This window comes from Mercenaria mercenaria, chromosome 3 (assembly GCF_021730395.1).
Source record: "Mercenaria mercenaria strain notata chromosome 3, MADL_Memer_1, whole genome shotgun sequence".
Lineage (NCBI taxonomy): Eukaryota > Metazoa > Mollusca > Bivalvia > Venerida > Veneridae > Mercenaria > Mercenaria mercenaria.
In genome coordinates this window covers 85,406,532-85,426,174 of record NC_069363.1, presented here as the reverse complement: position 1 = coordinate 85,426,174, position 19,643 = coordinate 85,406,532, and the positions used below count along the sequence as shown (strand labels likewise).

At 37.2% G+C, this 19,643-nt stretch overlaps 1 long non-coding RNA gene across 2 annotated transcripts in view; it reads left to right on the top strand.

The window, feature by feature from the left end:
* LOC128555755 (uncharacterized) overlaps window positions 1-18,371 on the top strand; it is a 58,704-nt gene extending 40,333 nt beyond the window's left edge. For both annotated transcript variants that reach the window (XR_008370327.1, XR_008370328.1), the window contains exon 3: window positions 18,236-18,371. This is a non-coding gene — a long non-coding RNA (uncharacterized LOC128555755). The remainder of the gene's footprint in view (window positions 1-18,235) is intronic.
* The last annotated feature ends 1,272 nt before the right edge of the window (window positions 18,372-19,643 follow it).

The window sequence follows — 19,643 nt, the reverse complement described above, 5'->3', positions numbered from 1 at the left end:
CGTCACACTTCATTTCCGAGCAATAACTCGAGAACCATTTGACCTAGAACCTTCAAACTTCATAGGGTTGTAGGGCTGCTGGAGTAGACGACCCCTATTGTTTTTGGGGTCACTCCGTCAAAGGTCAAGGTCACAGGGGCCTGAACATTGAAAACCATTTCCGATCAATAACTACAGAAGCACTTGACCCAGAATATTGAAACTTCATAGGATGATTGGTCATGAAGAGTAGATGACCCCTATTGATTTTGGGGTCACTCCGTCAAAGGTCAAATTACAGGGGCCTGAATATTGAAAACCATTTCCGATCAATAACTAGAGAACCACTTGACCCAGAATATTGAAACTTGATAGGATGATTGGTCATGAAGAGTAGATGACCCCTATTGATTTTGGGGTCACTCCGTCAAAGGTCAAGGTCACAGGGGCCTGACCATTGAAAACCATTTCTGATTAATAACTAGAGAACCACTTGACCCCCGAATGTTGAAACTTCATAGGATGATTGGTCATGAAGAGTAGATGACCCCTATTGATTTTGGGGTCACTCCATCAAAGGTCAAGGTCACAGGGGCCTGAACATTGAAAACCATTTCCGGTCAGTAACTTGAGAACCACTTGACCCAGAATGTTGAAACTTAATAGGATGATTGGTCATGCAGAGTAGATGACCCCTAACAATTTTGGGGTCACTCTTTGAAAGGTCAAGGTCACAGGGGCCCGAACATTGAAAACCATTTCCGGTCAGTAACTTGAGAACCACTTGACCCAGAATGTTGAAACTTCATAGGATGATTGGTCATGCAGAGTAGATGACCCCTAACGATTTTGGGGTCACTCTGTTAAAGGTCAAGGCCACAGGGGCCTGAACATGGAAACCATTTCCAATCAATAACTTGAGAACCTCTCGACCCAGAATGTTGAAACTTCATAGGATGATTGTTCATGCAGAGTAAATGACCCCTATTGTTTTTGGGTCACTCCATTAAAGGTCAAGGTCACAGGGCCTGAAAAATTGATAACCAGTTCCGATCAATAACTTGAGAACCACTTGACTCAGATGTTGAAACTTCATAGGATGATTGAACATGCAGAGTAGGTGACCCCTATTGATTTTGGGGTCAGTCTATTAAAGGTCAAGGTCACAGTGGCCTGTTCATGTAAAATCATTTTTTGGAAATAACTTGAGAACCACTTGACCTACATTGTTGAAACTTGATAGGATGATTGGACATGCAGAGTAGATGACCCCTATTTATTTTGAGGTCACTTGATCAAAGGTCAAGGTCACAGGAGCCTGAACAGTGACTTGAGAACCACTAGGCCAAGAGTGTTGAAATTTAGCGGGATGACTAGACATGCCAAGTAGATGATCCCTATTGCAGCCAACCATCAGTGTCTCTTTGACTTTCGCTCCTGACCCCTATTGACTTCTTGCCTATAGGACTTTGCATTGGGGGAGACATGCGCTTTTTTACAAAAGCATTTTCTAGTTTTATTAGTCCGATTTCTTTATTTCTAATTTAGCATCAACTTCAAATATTTATGTTGCATATTATCGTTAATTTAACACATTTAAATGCACAGCAATCGAAAATTGCTTTTATAAAACATTCACCAAAAACACACTACATGTGCAGTAAGATGCGCATAATGTCACGCAAGCATGTGGCAAGTGCCAGGCTGCTTAAAAGCAAGTACTTGGCAAGTACCTGAGCTTCTAAATTAAGGCAAGTATAGTGTCAAGTAACTCGGCTGCTTAAGGCAAGCACCTGCTGAAAGCAAGTACCTGGCAAGTACCCAGCTGCTTAAGGCAAGAATATGGCATTTAGTAGCAAGGCAAGTACCTGGCAAGTACCCAGCTGCTTAAGGCAAGAATATGGCATTTAGTAGCAAGGCAAGTACCTGGCAAGTACCCAGCTGCTTAAGGCAAGAATATGGCATTTAGTAGCAAGGCAAGTACCTGGCAAGTACCCAGCTGCTTAAGGCAAGAATATGGCATTTAGTAGCAAGGCAAGTACCTGGCAAGTACCCAGCTGCTTAAGGAAAGAATATGGCATTTAGTAGCAAGGAAAGTACCTGGCAAGTACCCAGCTGCTTAAGGTAAGAATATGGCATTTAGCAGCAAGGCAGGTACCTGGCAAGTACCCAGCTGCTTAAGGCAAGAACATGGCATTTAGCAGCAAGGCTAGTACCCGGCAGGTACCCAGCTGCTTTAGGCAAGAATAATATTATAGCATTTAGCAGCAAGGCAAGTACCTGGCAAGTACCCAGCTGCTTAAGGCAAGAATATGGCATTTAGCAGCAAGGCAAGTACCCAGCTGCTTAAGGCAAGAATATGGCATTTAGCAGCAAGGCAAGTACCTGGCAAGTACCCAGCTGCTTAAGGCAAGAATATGGCATTAAGCAGCAAGGCAAGTACCTGGCAAGTACCCAGCTGCTCAAGGCAAGAATATGGCATTTAGCATCAAGGCAAGTACCTGGCAAGTACCCAGCTGCTTTAGGCAAGAATAATATTACCGCATTTAGCAGCAAGGCAAGTACCTGGTAGGTACCCAACTGCTTAAGGCAAGAATATGGCATTTTGCAGCAAGGCAAGTACCTGGCAAGTACCCAGCTGCTTAAGGCAAGAATATGGCATTTAGCAGCAAGGCAAATACCTGGCAAGAACTCCAGGTGACCAATTCAGCCAGGTTCAACTGTAGTCATATTTATAATGTTTTAGGGAAATCAGTACAATTAAGTGATACTTTATTAATTGTCCTTGATTATCATTAGGTTAAATTGACAAATAGAAGTTTGCTAAAAAAAGATCTAGATTGGTTCAATGGCTAATTAAGTGTTTTTATGGACTTAAAAGATATAAGATACAAATTGAAACTCTATGATGCTGCTGGTGGATACTGGCAAATAGCTCCAAACAGCCAGACAGTCTGCATCCTTTATTCGATAATTGTGAAGGAATAGATTGGAAAGAAGAAACAGTAAGTTTATTTGAGATAGTTTTAAGGAAAGGCAGAAAGATAAGGAAATGGTTTAATTTTCATTTAATAGACCTTCATTTTAGTGAATTAAAGGTTATATAGGGGTGTAGAATGGAGCCCACCCTGTGGGCACCCTTCCTGAAATTTGTCAAGCATAGTGACAAGGTGAGCTTTTGTGATCACCCTTCGTCCGTCGTCCGTCGTCAGTCCGTCCGTGCGTGCGTCAACAATTTCTTGTCTGAACGATAGTGGTTTCATTTATGATTTTATTTTAACCAAACTTGCACACAACTTGTATCACCATAAGATCACGGTTCCTTTCTTGAACTGGCCAGATCCCATTATGGGTTCCAGAGTTATGGCACCTGAAAGGGCCAAAATTAGCTATTTTGACCTTGTCTGCACAATAGCAGCTTTATTTATGATTTGATTTTTACCAAACTGGCACACAACTTGTATCACCATAAGATCTTGGTTCCTTTCTTGAACTGGCGAGATTCCATCATGGGTTCCAGAGTTATGGCCCCTGAAAGGGCCAGAATTAGTTATTTTGACCTTGTCTGCACAATAGCAGCTTCATTTATGATTTGATTTTTACCAAACTTGCACACAACTTGTATCACCATAAGATCTTGGTTCCTTTCTTGAACTGGTGAGATTCCATCATGGGTTCCAGACTTATGGCCCCTGAAAGTGCCAGAATTAGCTATTTTGACCTTGTCTGCACAATAGCAGCTTCATTTATGATTTGAATTTAATCAAACTTGCACAAAACTTGTGTCACCGTAAGATCTCGGTTCCTTTCTTGAACCAGCCAGATCCCATAATGGGTTCCAGAGTTATGGCCCCTGAAAGGACCAAAATTAGCTTTTTTGACCTAGTCTGCACAATAGCAGCTTCATTTATGATTTGATTTTAACCAAACTTGCACACAACTTGTATCACCATAAGATCTTGCTTCCTTTCTTGAACTGGCCAGATTCCATCATGGGTTCCAGAGTTATGGCCCCTTAAAGGTCCAAAATTGGCTGTTTTGGCTTTTGCAGCCATATAGAGACTTCATTTATGGTTTTATTTGATACAAACTTACAAAATGTCTTCAACGACAATAAATCTTGGATTCCATGACAAATCAGATCCAATCGTTGGTTCCAGAGTTATTTTATATCTGATTACCTCCCCTGATTGTAATCAGAATGGATTTATATCAGTAAATACTTATAGGATGTATTTGAAATTTCATTATTGTTATTAGTTGGAGTGAGACAATCAGGGTAGATAACTATGGACTGATTTTATGTCAAATTACCTCCCTTTATTTCAAACTAAAATGGGTATATCTCCGTAACTAATGAAGATAATGATCTGAAATTTCATTTATGTCAACAGATTTATTTGGCAAATCTTTCTTTTGTTCACTTACAATATATTTTTTTTTAATTACTTCCCTTTTTTGTTACTATAAATAGCTTATTTTTAGTAACTTTTTAATTATTGGCCATAGGGAAAAACCGAGACCACTTTTCTGTGGTACAACATGGATGGTACCTCCAATTTTTAGGTGTATTTTGACACATCTATATCTTGTAAGAATTTTTTTTTTCTTTTTGTTTAAATTCTTCCCTTTGTTGTTCCTGTCCTTTGGATTTAGATATTTTTTCTGAGGACCTTCTTGTCCTCAAGTGCAATGATAACAGGTGAGCGATATAGGGCCATCATGGCCCTCTTGTTAAATTTTTTTATGCAGTTCAAAAGTAAAAGAATGAAAAATGTTCCCAAACCAAAATGGCAAGCTTAATTAAGCTTGCATTAAAGTTGCAGCAAGACTGTAGTTGCAATCTTAACAAGTGTGCGGCAAACTTGTTTCAGCGTGCAGCAAGATTGCGATTGGAACCATCGCAACCATTATTTAAGCTGGAACAAACTAATTCGCAGGCTTCCTACAAACTATTTAAAATCTTGCAAGCTTGTTAAGGTTGAGCATGCTTGCGATTGGAGCCCTAGCGATCTTAATTGTGACCTTGCAAGTTTGCACAATCATAATAAGCATGCTTGCGATTGGAGCCCTAGCGATCTTAATTGTGACCTTGCAAGTTTGCACAATCATAATAAGATTGCAAGCTTGCGCAATCTTGCAAACTTACACAATCATAACAAGATTGCATGCTTGCGCAATCTTGCAAGCTTATGCACACTGGTATGGGTGTGGACAAAAACACTTGTTATGATCGCGCAAGCTTGCAACATTAACTTCCTCAACCATTATTTAAGCTTGAACAAACTTAAATTCGCAGGCTTCCTGCAACCTATTTAAAATCTTGCAAGCTTGTAAGGTTGTGCATGCTTGCAATTGGAACCCTAGCGATCTTTGTTATGACCTTGCAAGTTTGCACAATCATAATAATTAAGATTGCAAACTTACACAATCATAACAAGATTGCATGCTTGCGCTTGCAAGCTTTATAATGCACACTAAGTCTTATATGGGTGTGAACAAAAACACTTGTTATGATTGCGCAAGCTTGCAACACTAACTACTGTTGTCAGAATTTGTTGTCTGACCCTTTTGCCCTTTGATACTGTTATTGTTATAACTTCAAATCAAAGAGTAATAAAATATGATTAAATAAAATTTCATGAGAAATGCTTTTAGAAAAAATTCTTCAGGATTAGTCAGCCAGTTTAAATTGCCAAGTTGAATTAAATGCATTGTTTCAAGGTGCGCTGACTTTCATTGTTCCCTTACGAAAATTTTCAGTATTGCTATTGTAATGCATTATCAGTGTATGATCAGTTTGTTACCAGTTTAATGTCAGTCTATCATCACTTTAATGGTACGCTGTTATCAGTTCTGGATATTTAAAACCTGTGCATTGCCAGATTAATACCATATCTGACAACAGAGTGGTAATAATCTGGCAACACAGTGGAAATAAGCTGGCTACAAACTGGAAAGTGATTAAAATGCATCATAATCAGACACATCATCAGAAAAGACTTTTTATTCAAAGAGAAAGATGAAACTTATCATTTTCCAGTGAAACAACTGACATCAAAATGACTTTAAACTGCCTCTAAAAAAGATCTGACAAAAAATGTCCAATAAGCTGACAATAGGGGTGTTTTCGAATTTTCCAGACTACTGTCAAATAGAATATTTCTGGTACTAAACTGGCAATATATCCAGTGTGTTGCCATTCTGTAGCCAGAAGCTGACAATTAATACATTAACACTAGTGCCAGTTTATTGCCAGAAATGGAAATTGTAGTGCCAGTATCATACCATGTTGTTGCCAGTTTTGTTGTCAGTGAGGCCATCCAATAGCCAGTCTGTTTCTAACTTCTGGCCAGTGTGTTGTCATTGTTATACCAGAAACCAGTTTTGTAAGGGTTTGATGGTGCACACATAAGGTCTCTATGCACTAATTAATGTTTAAAAAGAATATATTCTTGATATGCAAAGTGTAACATTTTAACTATGATGACTGTAACGAATTTGGTGAAAATTGTTTTAGAGTTTTTAATTTGAAACAAATTTTGTGCAAAAAATTGAACCTGATTTGGTAAAATACAAGAAACAGTGTGTAAGTTGAAAATATTTGTAAAGATGTTACCCTGCTGGAATATTTTTATGCCCCTGGCATCTACTGATGCGGGAGGCATATAGTGATTGTCCTGTCCGTTCGTCCGTCCGTATGAGGTTAACCAAATGGGACCGTTTCGTCTAGCATCAATACCCCTTATTAGAATGACTTGATACTAATGCAGATGTAACCTGTGACCATTCCTCATCTTCAGACATCACCAGACCTCAGTTTGACCTTGACCTTGACCTTGACCTCATTTTGGACTTAAGTTGCTTTGTATGGACAAGGATGCCACCAGGGGCATCAAGTGTTTATTGAAAGCAGCTTCTTGTTGTAATAGCTGGCAACCAACATATTTAAAATATATATAGATAAAGCAAAATTGAATGTTTTCTGTTCACAACTTGAATGCAAATTATTTTCAATATGAATTTGTTTTTTGTTATCTAGATGTAATTTTTTGCCATTTTTGACATCTAATTATGCCATTATGTGCTTCAATGCATGGTTGCAATAATTACAGTTTTAATTATTGACAACTTGTAATGTTGACGGGGAAGCTAAATTATAATACCTTCACCGCCTTCAGCACTCCCTTTGTCCTGCAGCTGTATTGAGAAACCAGATTTATTTTCTCAAATTAGATTATTATTTAAATCTGAAATCAAGGTCCTTTCATCTGTTTCTAAGACATTATATAATTGGCTGGGTAGTTTATATAATTTAATATATGCATGGCTAATTTAATTTAATGTCCGCTCGCTAATTAGCTCAATAAGGGTCTGATTGCGGGTTTGTGAGTTCGATCCTCAGGCGTTGTGTAATATATTCTCAGTGATGATTTGATAGAAGACATTGTGTGTGATATAATTCGTCCTCCACCTCTTGATTCATACAATGTGGGGATATTGGCAGGTATACTTGCAGAGAATAAGGTTATACTGGTACAGAATGAGTAACACTGGTTAGGTTAACTGAAATAGTCTGTTGAAAAATGGCGTTTAAAACCTAAACCAAACAAACATTAGTTAAATTTAATAGCTGGCTGCGCTTCTCCCAGTACTTTAAATCCTGTTACAATTTACCAGTTTTCTTTTAAACTTGTACTTTAGGAAAAACAGGGAAAGCTTAAATTCTGAGTATTAATTATATTACACGTACTGTATTATTACTTTGCATGATTCCATAATAATATTGTATGCTGTCATTTAGACAGCTCTTGTTTTTAAGAATGCTTATTTTATAGCTACAAGATGTATTTTTTTCCTGTGTAAAATTTGTTTACATATGGGAATGATTAATTATGGTGGCCCAGTTACCTTGAACATTAGATATTGAGATGAACATGATAAGATAAAAAAAAAATAAAGACAGTAGTAAAATTTTTACAAACGGCATGAAATTTATAATGGAAAACACCCCGTCAAATTGATCAGTAGCGCCCTTATGAAAAACCTTCCCTATTGTCAGTGTGTGGTCAGTTTATGTCCAGTGTGTTTCCAGTCAATAATACTCTAAAATCCAGTTACTTGCCAGCCTATTTCCAGAGCTGACAATAACTGATCCAGTGTGTTGCCACTTAATAACCATCAGGGTTCCATGTGCTTGTCAGCTGATTTCCAGACCTGAAAACCAGCTGTAAAATTTAACTTCCAGTCTGCTGTCAGTTTATATACAGTTTGTTGTCAGTGATGTTTGTAATGACGTTTTAACAAAATTTCATTGATTTTTCATATAAAACTTTTTGAAGGAGCTAAATTATATAGAGGTATCTGGAAATAAACACTGACAACAATCTGGCAACAAACTGGTATGCAATGTCAATCTGGCAACACACTGGATACACAACTGACAAAAAGCGGCTTTTTGGACTTTCCAGTCTGTTGTCCTTGTATTGTCAGTGCACAGCCAGTCAACTGGAAATATTTTTCTGACAACACACTGGCATATTGCCAGTGTGTTGTCATTGTATTGTCAGTGTATAGTCAGTCACAACATGCCAGGCTCTCTTACATGGACAAGAGAAACACTTTAGCAAAATATCATTATTTAAAGTTTTAACTAAATTCCTTTATGCAGTACAAAGTTATGAGCACTTATACATTAGTGTTTTTTTGTTTTGGGTTTTAACGCCGTTTTTCAACAGTATTTCAGTCATGTAACAGCGGGTATACATTAGTGTGGCAGATGGACTAGTTTTGTTTGTTTGTTTTGGGTTTAATGCTGTTTTTCAACAGTATTTCAGTCATGTAACAGGGGGCAGTTAACGTAACCAGTGTTCCTGAATTCTGTACCAGTATAAACCTGTTCTCCGCAAGTAACTGCCAACTTCCCCACATGAATCAGAGGTGGATGACTAATGATTTCAGACACAATGTCATTTATCAAATAGTCACGGAGAACATAAGCCCCGTCCTAAGATCGATCTCGCGACCCCATGATCCGTAGATCGACGCTCTAACCTACTGAGCTAAAGATGGACTAGTATCCCAATATATCGCTTACTACTCAGTGTTACTAATTTTTTTTATTTCCCCCTAGGAAAAATTGTCTTTATTACCATTGTATTGTCATAGCATTGTCAGTGTAGGGGAAGTTTGTTTCCAGTTTAGTGTCAGTATATATTTTTTTCTATTTATCCTTATTAATGTTTAATATGAATTTTAATGCGATTTAAAAAACCTTCATTTGCTTGTGACTCAATTTTAATACAAATTAAGATTTGCAATATTTCAGTTATCAATAATATAATATTGAAACCAAAGGAAATTTGACAAAGATTATGGTAAATCTGCAAGTTTAATTTTACAGGGTAGCGAAAATACATGACTTTTAAAATTTCTGTATCTGTTTAGCAAAAATACTTGTTGCGGACAGAATCTGTGTTACAATGAAAACAAGTAACTGTAAAATGATGAAAAAGTACCTTTACAATGTGACCATCAGTGCTGGAAAACTATTGAAAACTGAAAATAGTTTTGGAGGGAAAAATGCAACACTCGGCTATTTTGATAAGGTGTCTTGTAATATTTGTTTTGCTGTGAAAATTGCTAAGATGGGTATATTGCCAGTGTATTGCCATTGTGTAGCCAGTGCATTGTCAGAATCTGCTCTGAGTAAATTTATATCCAATGTACTGTCAGACAGACAGAAAATCCATACAATATTGTCACTTATGTAATTTTTATCTCGATTATTCAAAGAATAGAAGTTATTGGACATGTCCCTATGTTTTCTTTTCTTTTTTTTTTTTTTTTTTACAAAATTATAGATTGAAACTAAAATTACACACTTGTTCAATGTCATGACCTGACATGTACTAAGCAGGTCCCATAACTATACTTTTTTCCAAATTAAGCCCCTTTTCCACATAGCATTTTTTGCTTAAGTTTTTGTATGCAAGCTGGTATCTCAGTACTCATTCAATTCGATTATAGAAATTATGTTTTTATTTCCAGTTTCTTGCCATTTTCCAGCCAGATTTCTTCCAGACACTGGGAAACAAGCTGACAATATTGTCAGTGTGGTTTACATGCTGATTGTTATGAGCCAGTTTATTGTCATATAGTTTGCAGATTATTCCCAGAAACTGAAATAATATGGAAATAGTGTCCATATTATTTTCAGCTAAACTTTTTTTCTTGGAAGTTTGTTCCCATATAGGAGTCAGATTATTTCCAGTTACCTTTTTTTTTTGACAGACTGTTGCCAGATCATTGACAGTTTCCTTGCAGCTTAATGCCAGCTTGTTTCCATATTTCATTTTCGTAAGGGCAGTTTCTGATGATAAATTCAAAAGGAAGAAAGATATTTTGAAAGTCAAAAAAAGAAATGCTCATAATTACCTCCCTTTAAGTTCTTTAAAATGAAGTTTAGTATTGTCTTATAAAGGAAAAACCTGGTTACGTCAAATATTGATCTGACAGTTATTTACTGACAGTTGAAATCATCTCAGATTTTGACCAGTTTTTGTAATATTGAACAAATCAAAACTTGTTTGCAGATGTTAAGTTTTACTTTAGTTGTGAACTTTTAGGAAATTAAGAACTTAATTGGATATAATTTGAGAGTGTAGAGCAAAAGGGGGCTAATCTTCATGCAGATAGCCAACTTTTGCTCTGCATCTTCATATCATTTCATAAGGAAGCTATATAGAAAGTAAGTTAATAGAGTTTTAATAGTTGTAATATTAATTTGATCTTGACTACAGTCAAAAATATAACCTATATAGATATGATAACAAATGAAAGTTATTTTCTCAAACTTACAGAGGGTCTATTTGGCCAATAGGTTAAGGTTCCTCGCTCTCTGACTTTGAATCGCTTGCCACTCACACTGTTGTTGGTTCGAGCCTCGGTGTATTGAATTCTTTATGTGAGGAAGCCATGATTTCAGCTGGCTAAGGTAAGGTTGGTGGTTCTTCTACCCTGGTGTCTGTACATGATGAAATAATGCATCGGGTGTCACCTGGGATTTTCCTACACCATCAAAGCTGCCCGGAGTCGCCATATATGACCTATAATAATTGTGTTAGTGCAATGTTAAACCCAACAAAACATGTAAAATTAGCTGACCCTTGAGAAAATGTTAACTGCGGTACTGTATTTTTAAAAAAATGCAGGTTAGATGCCAGCTCTCTCAGGTAGTATTGCCATCTTAAAGGCACTGACCTCAGATCATACAACAACAGAAAAAAAGAAAATATAGGATATTTGTTGTTTCAGTGAAATATCAATTTTATTTCACAAGTGAGCATCAATAACTGATATTTTCACGAGTGGCGTAGCCACGAGTGAAAATGACTTTTGGTGCTCACGAGTGAAATAAAACTGATATTTCACTGACACAAACAAATTTTCTTTTTATTTCATGTGTAAAATCTGTACTTTTGTTGGCATAATTTATAAAATGTCTAAAATTGCAGGAAGATCAACAGAAAGCATAACACAAATGACGTCATTTTTACAACGTCATTGTCTTTAGGGTCCCCGGTATTCATAACGCTCGGTATACAATTTGACTTCAGTCGTGACGGAGGACCGGAACTGGTTCGGCAAAACAGTGAAAATAAAATGATAATCTACTGTTTCAAAACTGTGGATTATCACTTTTATTTCACTGAGAAAACTCTATAATTCACTGGAAAACATGAAATAAAAACTTTTTATATCAGAAAATTTTTGCTATATTTTTTAAGAATGCTTTAAATCTAATTTACTGACATATCATATCTTATGGAAACACACGAGAATATTAGTTGTGTTTACAATTTTTTCCATTTAAAATTAAAAAGAGTTTGTATCCGAGATACTGGGTAAAACTGCCTTAATTATAAAGCTTTTTATTTAGCAACCACTAAGTATGTATATTCCTCCGCAGTGTATTGGTAAGAACACTGGAAAATTTTTATTGCGGCAGCAACGTTCCCGTGGGTTTCAGATTCTCCAACTCTGGCATGATTTTTATGCCCCCGAAGGGAGGCATATTAATTTTCAACTGTCCTTTTGTTTGTTCATGTTCGTCACAACGTTAACTTTTTGCATGAAGGCACTTTACTCGCGAACCACTAAACCCAGGACCTTCAAACTTCACGTGCTGATAGTACTTATTGAGTGTACCACGCCTACTGATTTTGGGGGCACCAGGTCAAAGGTCAAGGTCACAGGGGCCAACGTTAACTTTTTTGCATGAAGGCACTTTACTCGCGAACCACTGCACCCAGGACCTTCAAACTTCATGTGCTGATAGTACTTATTGAGTACACCACCCCTACTGACTTTGGGCCACCAGGTCAAAGGTCAAGGTCACAGGGGCCAACATTAACTTTTTGCCTGAAGGCATTTTACTCGCGAACCACTTCACTCAGGACCTTCAGACTTCACATGCTCATAGTACTTACTTAGTACAGCAACCCTACTGACTTTGGGATCACCAGATAAAGGTCAAGGTCACAGGGGCCAACGTTAACTTTTTGCATGAAGGCACTTTACTCGCGAACCACTTCACTCAGGACCTTCAAACTTCACGTGCTGATAGTACTTATTGAGTACACCACCCCTACTGACTTAGGGTTCACCAGGTCAAAGGTCAACGTCACAGGGGCCAACATTAACTTCTTGCATGAAAGCACTTTACTCGCGTACTACTTCACCCAGGACCTTCAAACTTCACATGCTAATAGTACTTACTGAGTACAGCACCTCTACTGACTTTTGGGGTCACCAGGTCAAAGGTCACGGTCAAGGGCCAACGTTAACTTTTTGCATGAAGGCACTTTACTCGCGAACCACTTCACCCTGGACCTTCAAACTTCACATGCTGATAGTACTTATTGAGTACACCACCCCTACTGACTTTGGGGTCACCAGGTCAAAGGTCAAGGTCACCAGGTCAAAGTCAAGGTGCTGCGGGGGCATTTGTCACCATTAGTGACAGCTCTTGTTTGTTGTTAAATAATTGGCATTTTTTAGACAGTTTAGAAAAAAAAACTTATGTTCATATGTTCACAATATGACGGAACTAAGATCATTTTTAGCGAAAATCTAGCGGGGGTGTCGGGGGGGGGGGGGGGGGGGGGGGTCAGTGCTTGTGGAGATATTTCTGTACATTTTGTTTTCTTTAAATGTTTATCAGGACAAATCCTTTAGATTTGTTTACCAGATTGTTTATCTGATAAGTTGTTAAATATGCGAGTGCATGAAACAGAAGTTGTGTTGGAAGACAGATAGTTATCGGTAAAGCACTTCATATGAGATTTCATAACGCTTCATGAACAGCATAATGTGAAACTGTATTGACATTTTTTTTGTAGGATGGTTAAATACTTTTGAATGTGTCGAAAACTATCAATACATTGTAATGGATTAAGCTTTTATTGGGTACGGATTTAATTATCGCCTGGACAGGTATATATTCACTTCTAACATTCTTTAGCACTGACAAAAAACATCACAATCAAGCCGGGCTTGCGAAATACGTATAATATCAAGCCCAAATTAATGTTCACTGGCCCTGTTTACAATTTATATCATTATGCTAAGATGTGATGTTATCAGATTTTGGTTTAGTAACAGATTAAATTGTTTGAAAATTTAACATCTGAACATTATTTTATTTGTGTTTGCTTATATAAGTGCTTCTAACCCTTTCCCTTCTAAATTTCTGTAATAAACCTGTCCATCTTCAAATTTGAACAGTACCATTAACTGTTAAAAGGGGTGCTTAAAAAGATACTGACTGAATAGCGAACAATGTAGATCATGATCACTGACTGCATGGATGTGCATGCAGGCTGATCATGATCTACATTGGTATCAAAGGCAGAACCAATGGTGTCCAGCATGGTAAAGGTTAATACAAGTGAAAGTTTTCACTGATGGTGTTTTTAAAATTTTGATTTTCGTATCCTGGTTGCTGAACCAAAATAGAGTTATTTTAGCATAGCTAAGTTAACTGTCTGCATAATGGACGGAAACTTCACAAAATATTACTTCCCCGTCTGCCCTGCTTAAACAATGCAATCAGATTACTCTTGATATCTTGATTGAATTTAATGTAAATTATTGCCCTTTTAGACTCTGGGCTTCCCCTGCTTGCCAATGTGGCCAAATACTAAGTACAATTTCAAACACTGGCTACAGATTTTTGAAAGTGGCTACAAGAATTTTATTAAAATGTGGCCAAATTCCAGCAATTCGGATTCAATTTGGCAATTTCTCTCAAAAAGGAGGCTACAACTTTCCGAGGCCAGGGAGACCAGTGAGACTTAAATATCAGTTAAAATCAGTTAAAGTTTTAATTGCATGCATTACTATCTATTTAGCTGTATCTCAGTACAACTGCATGACTTTACACAATACTCCATTAATTTTATGCCCATTTTTTGTCGAGCCCGCTTGTGGTGAGCTCGATTTAGCCATCACTTTTGGCGGGTTGGTGCATGTGCGTGCGTGCGTGCATTCTTGGGTCCGTCCAGTTTTGTCCGGACCGTAACATTGACAGCATGTACCAATTAATCTTGTTTATATTTGGCATGAATGTTGTTTAACTCAGGAGAAGGCTTGTCATGCGTGAAACCCATGTTCCTATCTCATAGGTCAAGGTCACAGTTGGAGTCAAAGGTCAAATTGAAGTTTGTCCGTAGCATTTCTTCTTCATACATGGTGAGATTGTGATGTAACTTGGCATGAATGTTCACCATTATTAGACGGTTGTGCATTTTTAGAACCAGGTCCCTAGGTCTAAGTCAAGGTCACACTTGACAGCTGGCAGGCTCGACATTCTGCCATGGGCATACTTGTTTACTTAGAAAATTTGTTTTAAGTCTTGGATGTAGTTAAATGTAACCAAGCTATTTCTCAGTAACAGCTACATGATATTCACTGGATTAAAACTTCAAACATCCATTACGCGTGATACTGCAAGTACTTTGGTTGAATTATATCAAATTATGGCCCTGATTTGACTTAGGTTTTGCCAGCACATTTAAATTGTAATCATTGCATGCTATGATAAAATGATAATGTAATTTATTAAAGATATCCATTGCCCATCTTTTACTAAAATATTTCATCTCAAGATATTCACATGCAATGTTACAGTAGAAAATCGATCCTCATCAAATGTATTCATTTATAAATTACTAAATGTATAATTGATTGTGTATGTACAGCTATATTCATAATTAAATGTAATGCAATAACACTCGAGTTTCTTAAAAAAAAAACTTTCATTTATTTAGTGGTAGTACAAATGTATACCGGATTACACTATAATACACATACTGTTTAAGAAATGAATGATTTTTTTCGTGTTCTTGCGAAATGAACGACAGAATAGGATCTGCAAATCCATGAATCGCACTAGCGATTCATGTTTATTTGCCGATCCTGTTCTGTTATTCATTTCGCATGAACACCGAAAAAATTAGTTTCATTTCTTATATTTTACATCATTTTCCTTTCCATTAATTTTGTAAACTATATAAATTATGAACTGCATACAATTTATAGCATTTAACATTAAAATCAGCCTCCTGGCCATTCTGCTCACCAGATGGAACAACTGCGAGTCATCTAAGGAACTTTCTCCCTGACATACGCGGACATCATCAAAACAGCGGTCAGTTATCACTAAGCAGCGATGACATAACTTTTAAGCACCTTTCCTTTTCCTGTTCATACAAAATAAACATCAAAAGTTTCAATGGAAAAGAACAGGGCGAATATTAGAGCGTATACTATACTGGTTGGGAACCTGTTTCTGGACAGGACCAGTTTCCGGACACATGTAATATCCGCTTCATTTCGTTGTTATTCATGTAATTGTTTCATCTAGATCAATTAGATGTTTATTCTTCATATCTACAACAAATCACTATATAACAAGAATATATAAGGTAGGTTTAATAATGATAACTCACTTGTGTTTAAAAACAACTTTCTGTCTTACGGGGCATGAAGATAGCATTGCGCATGCGCAGTGTTCACACTTGCCAAGGTATCGAGTGGGAGAAATAATTAAACTGCATAATGATTGTCTGCTGATAACATGCGCTACTTTTAATTTTACAGAATAGTTACATAAAATGCAGGGCTGTCAATTTTTGCACTATTTTTAGCTCACATGTCACTTTGTGACAGGTGAGCTTTTGTGATCACGCAGCGTCTGTCGTCCGTCCGTGCGTGCATAAACTTTTGCTTGTGACCACTCTAGAGGTCACATTTTCATGATATCTAGGTCAAGTTCGAAACTGGGTCACGTGCGGTCCAAACTAGGTCAGTAGGTCTAAAAATAGAAAACCTTGTGACCTCTCTAGAGGCAATACTTTTCAATGGATCTTCATGAAAGCTGGTCAGATGTTCAACTTGATGATATCTAGGTCAAGTTTAAAACTGGGTCATGTGCCGTCAATAACTAGATCAGTAGGTCAAATAATAAAAAAACCTTGTGACCTCTCTAGAGGCCATATTTTTCATGTGATCTGTATGAAAGTTGGTCTGAATATTCATCTTGATGATATCTAGGTCAAGTTCGAAACTGAGTCATGTGCGATCAAAAACTAGGTCAGTAGGTCTAAAATAGAAAAACATGTGACCTCTCTAGAGGCCATTCTTTCAATGGATCTTCATGAAGTTGGTCAGAATGTTCACCTTGATGATATCTAGGTCAAGTTCGAAACTGGGTCACATGCCGACAATAACTAGGTCAGTAGGTCAAATAATAGAAAAACCTTGTGACCTCTCTAGAGGCCATATTTTCCATGGGATCTGTATGAAAGTTGGTCTGAATATTAATCTTGATGATATCTAGGTCAAGTTCGAAACTGAGTCATGTGCGATCCAAAACTAGGTCAGTAGGTCTAAAAATAGAAAAACATTGTGACCTCTCTAGAGGCCATACTTTCAATGGTCTTCATGAAAGTTGGTCGAATGTTCACCTTGATGAATCTAGGTCAAGTTCGAAACTGGGTCATGTTCCTTCAATAACTAGGTCAGTAGGTCAAATAATCAAAAACCTTGTGACCTCTCTAGAGGCCATATTTTTCATGGGATTGTATGAAAATTGGCTGAATGTTCATCTTGATGATATCTAGGTCAAGTTCGAAACTGGGTCAACTGTGGTCAAAAACTAGGTCAGTAGGTCTAAAAATAGAAAAACATTGTGACCTCTCTAGAGGTCATAATTTTGAATGGATCTTCATGAAAATTAGTCAGAATGTTCATCTTGATGATATCTAAGTCAAGTTTGAAACTGGGTCAACTGCGATCAAAAAACTAGTCAGTAGGTCTAAAAATAGAAAAACCTTGTGACCTCTCTAGAGGCCATACTTTTCAATGGATCTTCATGAAAGTTGGTCAGATGTTCACCTTAATGATATCTAGGTCAAATTCGAAACTGGGTCACGTGCCATCAATACAGGTCAGTAGGTCAAATAATAAAAAACCTTGTGACCTCTCTAGAGGCCATATTTTTCAATGGATCTTCATGAAGATTGGTCAGAATTTTTATCTTGATGATATCTAGGTCAGATTCAAAACTGGGTCACATGAGCTCAAAAACTAGGTCACTAATGTCAAATATAAAAAAATTGATGTCATACTCAGTTCAAAACTTGGTCATGTGGGGACAGGTGAGCGATTCAGGACCATCATTGTCCTCTTGTTATTATATATCTTTGGAATTATCAATAATTTGTGTTAGACGAAATTTGAGTTTTTATAGTCAACCTCAGTTTGCTTTCGTAGCTGCTATTGAATGCCGGGTTATGTTTCATGTGCATTTTTGAGAGATGAATGATAAAGAAAAGAGTAGAATAGTTTAATTACTTATTTCGACATCAAATTAACAGCTAAACACCATCAAAATATTTGTCCGGCTAATGGTTTACCTCCATTATTTTTACAAAGCATTTTCTAGTTGTACACTGAACTTGGCCCTGTGAAAGCTGCCAAATTGGCATCTTACCATTTATGCGAGAACCTCACCTGACAGGCTTGTTTGTCAACTGCCCCGTTCATTTGGGCCCAAGAGAATAGCTTCCAAGAAGCTTTAGAAAAGCTTAGAAGAAATCCCAATCAAACAGACGTCTGCCGGAAGTGGAAAAAATATATCATTCTCATTGTCCATACATATTAGGTTTTTGTTTCTGTCTATATATTTCAGAAGCTTCAGAGAACTAAGAAGATATGGATGAACTATAACAGTTTCCTATAGGAATATTTCAACATGAGTGCCATGTATACAGTAACAGTCTGGCTAGCATATACTGTGTCATGCTCTGCTGTGTTTGGTTTCTTCTTCGAAGGTAAGTTGACTTAAATTTGAGTATAATTATACCCGCAGATACTAGTATCCAGGGGCTATAATACTGGATTCTGTCTGCACTATTTCTCAGCAATTATTTTCCGGATTTCCAACAAACCTTGTAATTATCATTGGTATATGTACCAGGTCAGGTTGTGCATATGTGAAGTGGGTTCCCTTTGGATTTTTTCACTTAGTTATGGCCCTTTATTATTTTTTTTAATCCCCGCCGATGAAATCGGGACGGGGGTATTGAAATGGCATTTGCCGTCCGTGCGTCCGTCCACAGCCATTTTTCAGTAACTAGCAGAAGAATTTCATGAAACTTGAAATAAACATGACCAACATACTGCAATGATGCCCGTCAAGTTTGTTCTTTTTGATTGGTCAATTTCCCTTAGAGTTATTGCCTTGATTTAATGAAAAATGCCCAAAAATGTCCGTCCGCAGCTGAACATTTATTATAACATGTGAAGTTGTGTACCCACCCTGGTCATCACCTTGCCTTGGTCACACACCCCCCCTCCCAACGCCCCCACCCACCCCTCCAGCCCACCAAAAAAAAAAAAAAAAAATTTCATTCCTTTTTTTTTTTTTTCAAACCTTCCATGAATATTTATCAACATGCAAAGTTGAACCGTTCCCCCACCTCACTCCTCCACCCAGTCATGCTCACCACCCCGATCATGCCTCCCCCCACCCCATTTTTTTTTCTTTTTTTTTTCTTTTTCATTTTTAATTTTCCATCAATATTTATAACAACATGTGTAAGTTTTGTACCCTCACCCTGTCACCCCTGCTGCCCTCCCCAACCCCCCAAAAAAAGCATTCATTTTCTGTTAAATTAATTTTGACTAATGAAATTTATTGCTTCTTATAGTAACACATCCTTAACTTTTTGCCAGATATAATTTTTTGCCGTTCCTCACCACAAACCCTTTCAGCGGGGGATACCAATTCATCGCATTTGCTTGTTCTTTATATATGTATGGAAAAATTTGTGTGCGCTATTCTCGGTTCTTATATGTCATACTTAACTGAAACTGAAACTGAAACTGAAACTGGTTTATTTGCTTAAACGCCTATTTCTACATTTAAAACATATTCAATGGCGTTGTACATTACAAGTTGAAATAAATAAATTTCTATCACTGTCACTAGCATCATTGTTTTAAAACTCCGTCAAAACTTAGAATAATGCAAAGTAGTCTCTGAAGAAATGTGTTTTCAACATTTTCTTAAGCAGTCAATTGAAGAACTTTGTCTG